General features: G+C 57.1%; 1 protein-coding gene across 11 annotated transcripts in view; it reads right to left on the bottom strand.

Moving 5' to 3' along the window:
• AHNAK (AHNAK nucleoprotein) overlaps window positions 1-3,163 on the bottom strand; it is a 104,554-nt gene extending 101,391 nt beyond the window's left edge. For 8 of the 11 annotated variants that reach the window (XM_047775520.1, XM_047775523.1, XM_047775526.1 and 5 more), the window contains exon 1: window positions 3,006-3,161. The gene's annotated coding sequence lies outside the window, so the exon portion shown is untranslated. Of the gene's footprint in view, window positions 1-2,034; window positions 2,054-3,005 lie in introns of those variants that run through there. The other 3 variants (XM_047775532.1, XM_047775530.1, XM_047775521.1) reach the window with 2 other exon arrangements.
• Window positions 3,164-13,227: the final 10,064 nt, after the last annotated feature.

Raw genomic sequence — 13,227 nt, 5'->3', positions numbered from 1 at the left:
TCTGGGAGTGGGGGGGTGGGGGGACAAAGAGCCAGCAGGGGAGAGTTCCCGGCTGGGCAGGAGTCCGACTAGCTCTCCCAGTCTGTCTCTCTGCCTGTCCCCAGGCGGTTCCCAAGTTCCCAGGAAGGTGGTGACCACACCCCAGAGCCCCACCCACCCCCGCCACCCCCACAGCTTTGCCCCAACCCCTCAAACCAGCTCCTCAGGCTCTGAGTGGCGTGCTCTGCCAGGGCCAGCCAGCCAATTGCAAATGAGCTAAGGAATCCAGCCCGGCAGTGCCCGGGCACCTCCACCCACGGCCTCCCTGGGACTAAGGTGACCCCAGGGACCCCCAGCCTATTCCCTGCCTTTGACCGATACTGGCCTTCTCCCTCCACAGGTCTCCCACAGATCACGCTCTTGTGTCCCACTTAGATCCCTGGACCTGGAGCCTCGCCCTCCTGAAGCAAACCCTCGGCTCTGCGGGGTTAGCTCTTCAAAAGGAAACCCGGGCCAGGACCCCAGAGTAGCACTAAGCCCCACGGGACTTAGGTGGCTCCCCGTGTGTCCCGGTTCTCTGAACAATGTCCCAGCAGATAACCTTTAAGGACAGGGCTTTGGGGAGGGGCTCAGACACCCTCCAGTCCTTGCTAGCGATACTCCAGAACCCTCGTCCTCTGCTAGTCCAGCTCTCACAGTCCCAGGTCCTCTCCCCAGTCCCCCTCATCGCACAACTAGGAACAAGGCAGCACCCCTAAGCCTGGGACTCCCTTCTACTTCCCACTCCACACGCAAGCCAAGCGCTGGCCCAGCCCATCATCCCTGGGGGCCAGGGACTAGGAAGCTTCCCCATTCAGCTTCGAAAAGGAAGTGAGTGCCACACCCTGCCCCTGGGATCACCCTCATGGGGGGTAGGAGAATGAAAGCTGAATTGACTCCCCAGGAGTTCCCTTGCAGTGCAGCAGGTTAAGGATCTGGCCTTGTCACTGCAGCGGCCTGGGTTTGATCCCTGGCCCAGGACCTTCCGCATGCCCATGCCGCAGAGACAGCCAACAAAAAAGAAGCTACTCCCCTAATTTAGACCCAGCACAGGCGAGGAGGCCCTAAAAGGCCTTCCAAGGCACCTTCAGCCTCCCTCCTTCCCTTGACTTCACCTGTAGCCACAGGCCACCACCCCCCAGCCCCTGCACCCCAGGCATCACTGTGTCCCACAAAAATCAACCCAGTTCCTATCACTTGTTAGGCTGCGCCCAGAAGAGCACAGGATCCTACAGTCGGGGGCTGGATTCTAGTAGAGAAAACTTTCAAAACCAGTTATTGCTGGGGTGGGGTGGGGGGTGGATTATTGGGAGCCCAGCGCTATGCTGGGGACGCAGAGGTAACTAGCTGGATCCCTTTTCCTCTGGAAAGTCCAAGTCATTCTCTAAGGAGCACATTGCCATGGGAGGATCCCACCCTGCCTTTCCACAAACCCACTCTACGGAGCAGGGCACTCAGCAGCAGGCTCCCTGGAGGGACCTCGCCACCTCCACCCCGGCAGCCACGCCCTGCGAAAGGCGCGAGCACGCACAAGGCACACAATTCTCGGTGACCGTAATGCGCAGAGGCGCCGAAGCCGTCCCCAAGTGGTGCCTGGAGCCCAGCGAGTGCCCTGAGATGCCCACTCGGCGCTCCTCCCACGCAAGGGGCACAGCCGGCCCTGCTTAGATCCCACGTGTCCCTCGTGGCCAGCGAGGGGCCTGCGCCCCCGCATCCTGGCGCCCTGGCACTGCAGGGGGGCCCGAGCCTAGCCAGCCGAGGGCCAGCCCTCGCACATCGCGCACCCTCTCCCTGCATGGGAGAGCCTTACATAACACAGCTCTCTGAACACACCCTAAGCCCAGTGCCTTTCCCCCTCCACCGCACGACCTCGCCCCTCAGCCGGCTCTCCAGGAGCGCGCCTCTGGAGTGAAGGGCTCCAGAGCAGGCAGCCGAGCTCTCCTCCTACGCCAGCCGCGATCCTGCCCCCGCCCTCCCACACAAGCCCCTTCCACCCCCCTCGCCTTTGCCCCTCACCACTCCTCCCCGAGTTCTGGTTTGAATTAGTCACCGGCTCCAACCACCACATTCCTCAGGCTGCTGGCGCCAAGCCAGGCGCAGGGGCGGGGGCCATCCCGCCAGGACGGGTTTGGGAGTGGAGTGGGGAGAGAGCACCGCCTCTAAAGGGGAAGGGGCGGTCCCGAGGGCTGGGCCGCAGCACAACCCCCCCCCTCCACGCCCACCCCAGTGCAGGAATCTCCCTAATTATGTCCCCCACCCCCACTCCCACCCGTCCCGCTGCGGGGCGCGCTGCAAACGTCCAGGCTCGGCCGCCCCAGCAGAAGAAGGGAGTTTTCTGGAGCCGGGAACACGGAGGGGCAAGACCAGGGCGGGGCAGCTAGAAGGAGGCAGAGGGGGCCGCCAGGAGCGAGAAAGGGAGAGGCTGGTGGTACAGAACTGGGTGGGGCCGGGAGGACTCCAGACGCGAAGTCAGGGGCGGAGGTGTGGGGAGCTGGGAGGGGCAGCAGAGGGGGTTCACAGCGCTGGGGCGCAGGGGCGCCGGAAGAGGCCGAGGGGCCGCGCGGCGACCTCGGAAACTTCTCCAGTAAACATGGAATAGAAACGGAGCAGCGCGCAGAGCCACCGCCCCACGGAGAAGGAGGGGGTGGGACAGGGGGCACCAGGCCAAGAACGGGCGCCCAGCCCTGCAGCAGGGACGACAATCAGCCCGCGAGAAAAAGACGGACTGGAGGAAAGCGCGCCTCACAGAGATTTTCCAACTTGCCCAACTTGCGCCCCTGCTGGCTCCCCAACTCCGGAGGCAGAAGTCCCGGGGCGCGACACGTCGCCTGCCGGTGCGGCCCTGGGCTGCCCACCTCGTTCCAAACTGAACCTTCCCAGTGACATTCACCCAAAGCGCCTCGCCCAAGCCCTGCCACGCACCTCCCCTCGCGCGTTCCCAGCGTCCCGTTCCCCGGATCGCGCCGCGGTGCGCCCGGCCCCCCTACCTGTGCGCTCAGCCCCAGGGTACAGCCATAGCCGGCGCGGGGCCCGAGGTCGCGGTACTGCGGCAGCTGCAGGCGGCGAGCCCCGGTCGGGGCGGGTCCGGCAGGGCGGGCGGTGCAGTCCCCGCGGCGGAGCTGCTCCGAGTGGCCGGGCCCCCGCGCGCGGAGGCGGCTCTTGTAACTCCGGCTGGGGCGGGCGGGTCTGCCCCGAGCTGTGGGGAGAGGGCGGGGCCGGGCGGGGCCGGAGCGGAGCTGGGACAGGAGAGCAGGGCCGACCCTGGAGGGACCCGGGAGCGGGCTGCTGGGAGCGCACAGTGGGGTGCAGGGACCGGGGTCGCCGCACGTTCGAGGTACTGCCTTCCCCTCTCCCCATCCACTGCCCCCGGCCCGGCCCGGGCCTGGGTCTGCCCGCAACGTATGCGGCGTGTGGCTTCTCCTGCAAGAAACTCCTCGAAGCTCCCTGGGGCTCATCCTCACGGCCAATCAGCCCATTTTGCAGCCCGTCAGGATCAGGGGGTTCCGACTGCGGCTTGGGGGCTTGGGTGATTCAACCGCGACCTCCAGCCTGACGTGGACTTTGAGTTTTCTCTCAACACAAGGCACCTACCCTTCCACTCCTCTAGGCCCCATGCTCCTCACTCGCTTCCCAGGCTCCACGCAAACTCGCCCGTTTCTCACCTTCCCTCTTTCTGGGGGTCTCGCAGCCCCCCCCACCAGAGAATCGGCCTGGAGACGTTGGCCCCACCTGCTGGCGTCAGGGTCACCCAGTGACCCTTGTCACCATGCTGCTCCAGCTGCTCCACCGACCCGGGAGGCAGGCCTGCACCCCTTGGAGGAGCAGAGCCTGCTGCCCCCGCCCCATCCAGACTCCGCTTTCCCTCTTTCTACCCATTTCTTCTCAGACCCTCTCTCCGAGCCCCTCCCCCACTCCACCCCCACTTCCAGGACGCCAAGTTTCCAACTTTACAGCCATTTCCCACAGCCATTTCTAACTCCAGGGAGATTTTATTAAAGGCTTAATGATGGGGTGCGGGGTCCTTCTGGCTACACCCCCATTCTCTTCTTCCCCCACGAATCCTCTCATCCTCCCTCCCAGTCGGCCACCCCCTGCCCACATCAAGCCAGAAGGCTGGGGAAGGGAGACCCCGGGCTGGGGAACCCGAGAAGACCTGGCCCCGGGCAGGAGTGCCCTCCTCACTGCAAGACCATGAGTGGGCTGGAGCTGAGACCAGCAGCCCTGTCCTCTGAAATGGCAAACATGTTTACAGGCTAAAAATACCCAACAGCCAACTCTGCTGCCAGCCCTGGGGGCTGTGTCCCAGGTCCAGTTACCGGCACAGGATACAGGAGTGGGGGAGGGAAGAGACAGCGAAAGGAGCCACAGACTGGCAGACACTCATATAATGGACACAGAAAGGTGGAAACCCATGTGTAGACATTCAGACAGGCATAGACATGCAGACACACAGACAAAGCACAGACTTGGGCACCAGTGTATTCTCTCTCTTTCTGTCTCTTTCTCTCTCTCTCTCTCTCTCTCTCTCTCTCTCTCTCTCTCTCTCTCTCTCACACACACACACACACACACACACACACACTGACTCAAACCCAGAGCAGAAGCGCTTCCATCACCTATATCACAAGCACACAGTCAAAGACCCAGACTTTTTTTTTTTTTTCTTCTTTGATTTTTTGGGCCTCACCCATGGCATATGGAAGTTCCCAGGTTAAGGGTCGAATCGAATCAGAGCCACAACTACTGGCCTACGCCAGGGCCATAGCAACGCCAGAGCTTTGTCTGAGACCTACACCACAGCTCACGGCAATGCTGGATCCCCAACCCACTGAGTGAGCAGGGCCAGGAATCAAACCTCAGTCTTCATGGATACTAGTTGGGTTCGTTACCACTGAGCCAGGACGGGAACTCCACTGACTTTCTAAAGAATCACCTCCACCTCCATTTTGTTCTGCACCCCTTTCCCAGCACTTATCGTGAAGAAAAAAACCTAAACTTTTCAACTTTGGATGCTTCAAAAAAAAAAAAAAAAGAGCTAATTATCTCCTATACCAATGGCTTTAAAATTGTATTTCACTTTATTTTTATTTTATTTTTTAAATGTCTTTTTATTAAAGTATAGTTGATTTTATTTCACTTTATATGACACTTATTCAGCTTTTTTTTTTTTGTCTTTTTGCCTTTTCTTGAGCCTCTCCCGCGGCATATGGAGGTTCCCAGGCTAGGGGTCCAATCGGAGCTGCAGCCACTGGCCTATGCCACAGCCACAGCAACGTAGGATCCGAGCCACGTCTGCGACCTACACCACAGCTCACGGCAACGCTGGATCGTTAACCCACTGAGCGAGGGCAGGGATCGAACCCGCAACCTCATGGTTCCTAGTTGGATTCGTTAACAACTGCGCCATGACGGGAACTCCCTCTACTCAGCTTTTTAAATATGGACTGAGAATACAGATAAAGTGGCCTGTGATCCTACGAGTCAGACGCTCCTTGCTGTTTCTGAAATAAAATCAATACCTCCATAGGGGGAAGGATGTCAGTGCAGAAAAGTAGAATAGAAAGTAAATGATCCCATCTCCCCCCCATCCCCATCCCTCTCCCCAAACCACTGTTGACTGTTTACCAGAGGATTTTTAACTTTACAAAGTGAATCATTTGGTTCCTTGAAAGTGCAAGTGTCTCCCATGCCTATTCAAAGAGGAGCTGATTTACAGCTAGGTTTTCAGAAACATAGCTATGATGTGACATATGCCACAAAGACATAGGGGGTCTGTACTGAGGGCCATGGGAGTTTGGAGGGAGGCACCGGACCAAGAAAGGAAGAGTGGGCGAGGGTGTGGCTATTGCGCCCTTACCTAGCTTGGGCTCCGTCAGCCCCCCAGGAGTGAAAGAGCAGAGGTTAGTGTCCTGGGCTCAGAGCCAACCTATCTGCTCCACTGTTTGTTCTGGCCACACTCTTGGTCAACAGAGTAGACGGGAGAAGCTGGTTTGGGGAGCAGCCAAGAAGGAGGGATTACTGTCCAGGTGGGCAGGGGGGGTGTCAGGATACCTGTGGGGGGGGTGGTCTTGGGGTCTGGCTCCTGCCCCATTCCCAGCTAGAAGGGTAGAAAAGGGGTAACCTAGACCCTGCCCCCTAAGAAAGCATGGTCATGCTTGCCTGGAACTAGAGCCTGGGGTTTCCTAAGTTAACCTCCTTAGCCCCAGTGAAGGGAATGTTTTCCAGTTTTCAATGATGCAACTCAAGACACACACTTTTATTTTATTTTATTTTATTTTTGTCTTTTTAGTTATTTCTTGGGCCACTCCCGCGGCATATGGAGGTTCCCAGGCTAGGGGTTGAATCGCAGCTGTAGCCACTGGCCTACACCAGAGCCACAGCAACGCGGGATCCGAGCCGCGTCTGCAAACTACACCACAGCTCACGGCAACGCCGAATCGTTAACCCACTGAGCAAGGGCAGGGACTGAACCTGCAACCTCATGGTTCCTAGTCGGATTCGTTAACCACTGCGCCACGACGGGAACTCCCCAAGACACACACTTTTAGAAACTTCTGCCAACCTTTCTCCTCCACCTACTGCTGTAGCCCCCACCCCTCACTCCCCAAAACTACCGTAACAGTGACTGTGTCTAAGACTGCTACCTGCAGGCATTTCAGGCGTTAGTTCATCTAATCCTCACACAGAGGAAGGAAATGGTTTCAGAGCGGGGAGCGTAGTGATTTACCTAAAATCACACAACCCTCAGAAGCAGAAGTCAAAGCTCCCAGCAGCATCGAAGCGTCCATGAGGGCAGGAATTATTTGTTCTCTGCTGTATGCTCCATGCCTGGAGCAGGGGCTGGCACGTAGCAATCACTTGAGAATGCTTTGTTAAATGAGTGATGAATGAATGAATGAGTGAATGAATGAATTACAGGTATAACTGCCCCCAAAGCCAGTTCTTCATACAAATAGCATCCTGCACCCCCACGATTCCCAGATGGGGAAATCTGAGCTACCCCTTGCTCTCAGCCCCTGGGAGTAATTTTCCCAATGCGTAGGTCCCTCATGCAGCTGCACACACATTTACTGTGCGTCCAGCACTGGGCCAGGGCCCACTGGTGGTGGTGGTGGTGGTGGTGCAGGTAGAGGAGAACTTGAAAGATGGAATCTCCGCCCTCAAGGCACTCAGTCCAGAAGAAACTAGCCTCTGATGCTGCCTTACCTCGTACTCCAAGGTCCCTGCAGGTCCTGTGCTTTGGCAAAACTGGACATTATCTTTTCTAGTTGTGTAAAGAATGTCATGGGTAATTTGATAGGGGTCGCGTTAAATCTATAGATTGCTTTGGGTCATATGGCCGTTTTAGTGCTATTAATTCTTCCAATCCAGGAGCATGGGATAGCTTTCCATTTCTTTGAATCTGCTTTAATTTTCTTGACTAATGTTTCATAGTTCTCAGTGTATAAGTCTTTCACCTCCTTAGTCAGTTTATTCACAGGTATTTAATTTCAGAGGGGTGTGATTTTAAAAGGTATTATTTTTTAATTTCCTAATATTTCATTGTTAGTATACAGAAATGCAATTGACTTCTGAATCCTAATCTTGTATCCTGCTACTTTGCTGAGGTCTTTTCTTCCAGGTCTTTTATACCACTAACTCATGACCCCCTACACACACACACTATTTTTTTTTTTTTTGGTTTGTTAGGGCCACACCCATGGCCCTAAAGGTTCCCGGCCCGAGGGGTCGAATCAGAGCTGTAGCTGCCATCCTACGCCACAGCCACAGCCACAACAGATCTGAACCGCGTCTTCAACCTACACCATAACTCATGGCAAAGCCAGATCCTTAACCCACTGAGCAAGGCCAGGGATCGAACCTGCGCCCTCATGGATACTAGTTGGGTTCATTAACCACTGAGCCACAACAGGAACTCTAGACACACTATTTTTTAGTTACAAGGAGTCTCTTTCGGTGGCGACATTGCAAGGAAACGCTTTGTTTCATACTCCTCTGTCAAAATAAGGGCTACCTAGGGATTGGAGAGGACCTGCCCACTGGCCCTTCACCATCCTTCAGAGCGTCCCACACCGCAATCCTCCAGACTCGCTGGAAAAGCCAGGTACGCTCTGGGACTCGTCATCACCCGGATACCGGGATACCCCAGCTTTCCTAGAAGTGTCACTCCCTCCCCCGGGGGTTCCCTGATATGTATGTAGTGTGTGTGTGTGTGTGATGAACCTCCAGCTCCTTTGTTGCCAAGTGACGTGCCTCTGTTTTGTTCTTATTATGCCTGTTTCCATAGCAACCACCCAAGGGCGCCCTGTGGGCAGGCCCTGGCCAGGGGATTCCCCTTCCCCGCCCTTCGCAGCCACAGTCCCCTTCTCTGAAATCTGTGTGTTATGAGGAAGAAAAGATGCCAACTGCTCACAAAGTCATCGTGGCTTTTCAACTGGGATCCCAGAAAGGAAGTGAAGTGTGCAGTCTGCTTGAGGTGTCTTTGCAAGCAGACTTTTTCCCCAGGGATGAGGGCCCTTTGGCACGTCAGCCGGCACGTCAGCCTTAGAAGCACAGGAATTACTGTTACCCCTTCTTTGAGCCACATGGGATCTCCCAGACTCCACACACACCCCCCCCCCGCCCCCGTACACACACAAACCAGCCCAGAGATGAACATCCCGGCCAAACACCAGGCCCTTCTCCATTCACTTTCATCCATTCCTAATCTGTCATCTGCCCCAGTCCAGTTGAATAGCAAGCTTACTGGGGGATGCTGGGATCCTAACATTTTCAAAGCCATTCTCCAACCCCAGACTCCTAACCCAAACTCAAAACAGGGAGCCACGCCAAGGAAAAGTCCTCCTCCTCCAGGTCAACTCAAATCCTAGGCTGTATTTAAACCTCGGGCTTCAAATAAGGAGTTCCTGAATTACTCAGATCGGACAGCCGGGATATCTGAAACCCTCCCATTACCCTCGGTCCTAATTGAAATCTTCGGGCCCAAGCAGAACCCGAGTTAAAGCTGATTAGAAAACAAGAGACGCAGGGCTCTGAGTAGAGACTCTGGGAGGTAAGAAGGCAAGGTGGTGGGGGGGCAGGGGGCGGCGGACACACCGGGACAGCTAGAGTCCCAGAGGCACAGAGAGATGACCTGGAGAGATGACCCGTGAGCTGTGAGGGCGGGGGTGCTGGGGGAGCAAAAAGAGTAGAAAGGGGGACCCGAGATTAAGGGAAAGAGGTGGCAAAACAGGACTGGATGAGGCCCTGAAGGAAGGAGGGAGGGAGAGAGAGAGGAAAAAAAAGAGCCTGGAGCTGAGCTAGGGGCTGGGTGGATGGACTTGTAAACAGGAGCCGAGGGAGGGAGCTGGAATGAGCGGAGCAGCCAACGCCCCAGCCAGCTCCCCTCCCCAGCAGGGAGCGGGGCGCGGGTCGGGAGGGGCCGGAGAGAGGAACACCAGCCTCCCCGCCCCTTTTTGGGAATCTGCCTTTCTCCCGCCCTTTCTGACTTCCTCGGCTTTTCCCCCCCGGTTCCCGGGGAAGAGGAGACCAGCCGGGGTTTCTCCCCCTCCTCTGCTCACACTTCCCAAGTCCAGTTTAAGGAGATCAGGCTGAGCAGGGAAGGAAGGGCCAAGGCTGCCCAGAGCCTGAGTCACCACATAGTTGAGGTTCCTGTCACTCGAAGTCCCGCCTCTGCTACACCCTGTGCCCTCTGCCCAGCCCAGGACTTGGATCGCTGGGGCTGATCCTGCCCCAGGACTTGCTCCACTTCCACGCTTCTTCCCCGGGTCAGGGCTGCCTTACTTGGGCTGCTGGCAGCCTTGGATACCGCCTTCTCTTCGCTTCCAAAACCTAGTGTGCTCGGCCCACAGCTTTTGAGGGAGGCGCCCTCCCGATGGTCTTAGGAGCAAAAGTGACTCAGTGAGTGGCTGCAAGGACTGGGGAAAGGGGAGCATGCACCCCTGATAAGTCTCTTCCCCTCTGCAGTTTCCTCTTGGGTAAAAGGAAGGGACTGCTGGCTGCGGTCTCCCACATTCAGTCAGTCTGAGTCAAAGAGATGGAGCGCTGCTATTGAAGAGTGGGATAAAAGGGGTGTGTCTGCTAACCCCCGTCCTAACAGTAGGAGTGGGCGGGGTAGGGCACAGGCACTGCCACCATAGGGCAGCCAACACCCTAGGCAACTGCGTGACTCAGGTCCGCACAGAGGGTGACTGACAGGAAAGCACCCATGGCTCCCTTGTGAGTCAGGGGAAAACGCGGATCTCCCTGAAGGATGACTGGACAGGGTCCGCTATCACCAACTCTCCCTTACATCTAGAAAGCTTCCGAACCCAGTGTGGGTCCCCACTTCCTTTGATGAGCCCCAGGGCTCACCAGACTGCCTCCCTGGCCTGGCTTCCACTCCTCCTGCCTGGCCTTGGCAACCCCTCCGCCCTCAACACTGTAGCCCTCCCTGACCCTCCAACAGTTCCCCTCGTTTACCCCTTGGCTCTGCCCATCCTCACTGTCCACCCCCATCCTGGCCGAGCCAGCCAGATGATTGCAAAAGGGCTGAGCCAGCGGGAGAGGCCCTCACATGACAGCTGCTCTTGCTGCAGAGGGGAGGGGGCAGCTGGAAGTAGAGGGAGGCACATTCCATGGGAGATCCGATCAGAGATAGCCCCAAACCCTGAATGACCATCCAGCCCTGGCTCAGCACCACTCCTGCCCATTGTGTAAAACAAAGTAAGGTCAACAGGCTCCCTCTGGAATCCGGAGGAAATCAGGAAAACAAAGGGGCGGGGGCGGCAAAGCCAAGGGAGGGGAGGGGGCTTTAAGAATGAAAGTAATCCAGGAATATCTCAAGGTCCAGGGTCGCCTAGAATACCTTGGCCATTGAACCAGCCCCACCTGCCCAAGGTATTATCCCTCCCTCGTCTGAGATTCGAGTGAATAAAGGGCTGCTCTCCAGCGGTGCCAAGGCACTGGGACACCCTAGTCATTCCACCGGAGTAAAACGACAACCTCCTCTGGGAGTCATGCCAGCCTGATTCGAGCAAACAGACAAGAGCAGGTGGCATAGTTTCTCTAACCTTTCAGGAGCGCCAATATTTTAGCTCCACAGCATTAAGGGAAGAATAGAGAGGGTGGGTACCTCAGAATTACACTCAAACATCCAGGCGACCAAAGTAAGTCGGGGAAGTTACAGTGCCCTGGAGGTACCACTGATGGGGTGAGCCAAGGAAGCCACAATCACCTAAGAAAACCCATCTGATGCACGGAGGGAAAGTTCTGAGTTCTGAGGACACAGTGCCGGTTGCCATGAAAACCAGAGGATTAATTTCTGAAATGACTGGGTGGAGTCTTCAAAGCACTCATTCCTCTCCTTTCAAACAGTCTAGACCCTTCCCCCACCGTTCAAAAGGGGAAGTGGCACATTTGGGGCATGTGGGCAGCTGCTGGAATGGGTCTGACCCAGTGTGAGCAGCAGCTGTCCAGCTCCAGATCCAACCAGGACAAGACGACAATCCAGGTCTTTCTTGGAAAAACTTTAAAGGCCTTTGACTGTTTAACAAGTGACTTAGGCAAGAGAGCCAACAAAGCTAAAATAGCCACTTTTGACTAGTATCTACTGGTTTATCTCGGCCTCCCATTCACACTCCAGCCTCTGCAAAGATTTTACTGGCAGTCAAATGCACCTCTGAGCCCCAGCCCCATCTCCAGTTTCTCACCCTCCCTTTCTGGAGGCTCTGAGATTCTGCCCAGTATGTGGATGAACTAGCCGCCTCCTTCCCCCATCCTATCCCAGTTCTCCAGGATCGTGCCCTGTCCTCAGCCCCCAACCCACTTACAGCACCAAGGCCCCTCCCTTTCTGCCCTGGGACCCCAGCCACAGCCCGCCGCCCGCCCGCCGCGGATGGGCCCTGGGATGCCACCTCCAGCGTGAGGCACATCGGAAAACGGCCATACAGCAAGGCCCTCATTGGCTTCCAGTGGCGAGTCAGGCGGGACCAGGAGCGCCCCCGCCCCGCGCTGGGAGGAGCGTGGGGCGGGGAAAGGGGCGGGGCTCCAGCGAGCCACGCAGGGGAGGGGGCCCCAGCCGGATCCTGGAGGGCGCAGTCCGAGTCCCCAGCACGCCGGGGAGTGTGACTCAGGGCTCCCCGGGGCAGGGCGGGGACCGAACCAACTCCAGATGTACTCCCCCCCACCTTCCCCGCCCTACATGTGCTAGAAACTCCGGCTGTTAACCCCTTTCCTGCCTACCCCTGCGGGGCAGAAGCCCTCCCACCCCCACCGCCACCCCCACCCCCCACCTTGGAGGCCAAAATCAAGCCTTCCCGAGGCCGCAATCTCCTTGGGCCTCCCACCCCACCTCCTGTGGCTTGTGGGTCCTGGCCCTCCCCCAAGCGCAGGCCTAGCCTCCTCCAACAACCTGGCTGCACTCCTAGGCAGTTTGGTGCCCAGGCACAGGAGGCAGGACCTGTGGGTGAGTCACACTTCCTGCAGTAGCAGAGGGAGGCTAGGAGGCGGTCCAGGGCCCCCAGGCTAGAAACCCCCAGTCCACGTGGGCTGCCAGGCCCGCTGCTGTCCACCCAGAAGGACCGCCTCCCTTTCCCCGGCTTCTCTTCTCGGGCCTGTCCTCTCAAACCTACTTGCACAGCTCCATCTCTCCTGCCTCAGCTCTGGGGAAGATTAAGGATACCAGGAAGGTCGTGAAGATTACAGGAGCCAAGGAGCAGGGGGTGTGGTGGGAAACGGAATCTGGGAGGGGAGTCTGACAGGTTCTGTGAGGCCCCAGCAACCAGCTCAGGGCACACCCTGACCAGTACCCAAGCACCTTTAGATCCTATCCAAGAGGAGCCCAGAACACTCAGAAGCAAAACGGGTAGCAAGTTTGGATCAAATTCAAAACAGAACTACCAGAGAGCAAAATGAGCAAAACCAACCCACCTCTCCCCTGCCCATTCATTCACAGAACCCCAACCGCAGTCAAGGTACCAGCCAGATTACAGCCCCACCCCTCAAAAGCTGCCAGCCCCCCGACCTCTATCTGCAAAGTTCGCTTTCTTCACCTCCCTAGCCGACACCTCCCCTTGGCTTTGCGCTTGGGCTAGAGACGGGAGAAAAAGCCGCAGAAAACCAGACCTGGAGACCAAAGGCAGTCGCGACTCTGTGCCCATGCCTCAAAATGTGAATCAAACTAGAGGGTCCCAACTTCACCTGAGCTCTTACATTTACAGGAAGATTTTC

Source organism: Phacochoerus africanus, chromosome 4, assembly GCF_016906955.1.
Source record: "Phacochoerus africanus isolate WHEZ1 chromosome 4, ROS_Pafr_v1, whole genome shotgun sequence".
NCBI classification, from domain to species: Eukaryota; Metazoa; Chordata; class Mammalia; order Artiodactyla; family Suidae; genus Phacochoerus; species Phacochoerus africanus.
Note: the sequence above shows the minus strand (reverse complement) of the source record. Positions and strands in the feature narration are given on the sequence as shown.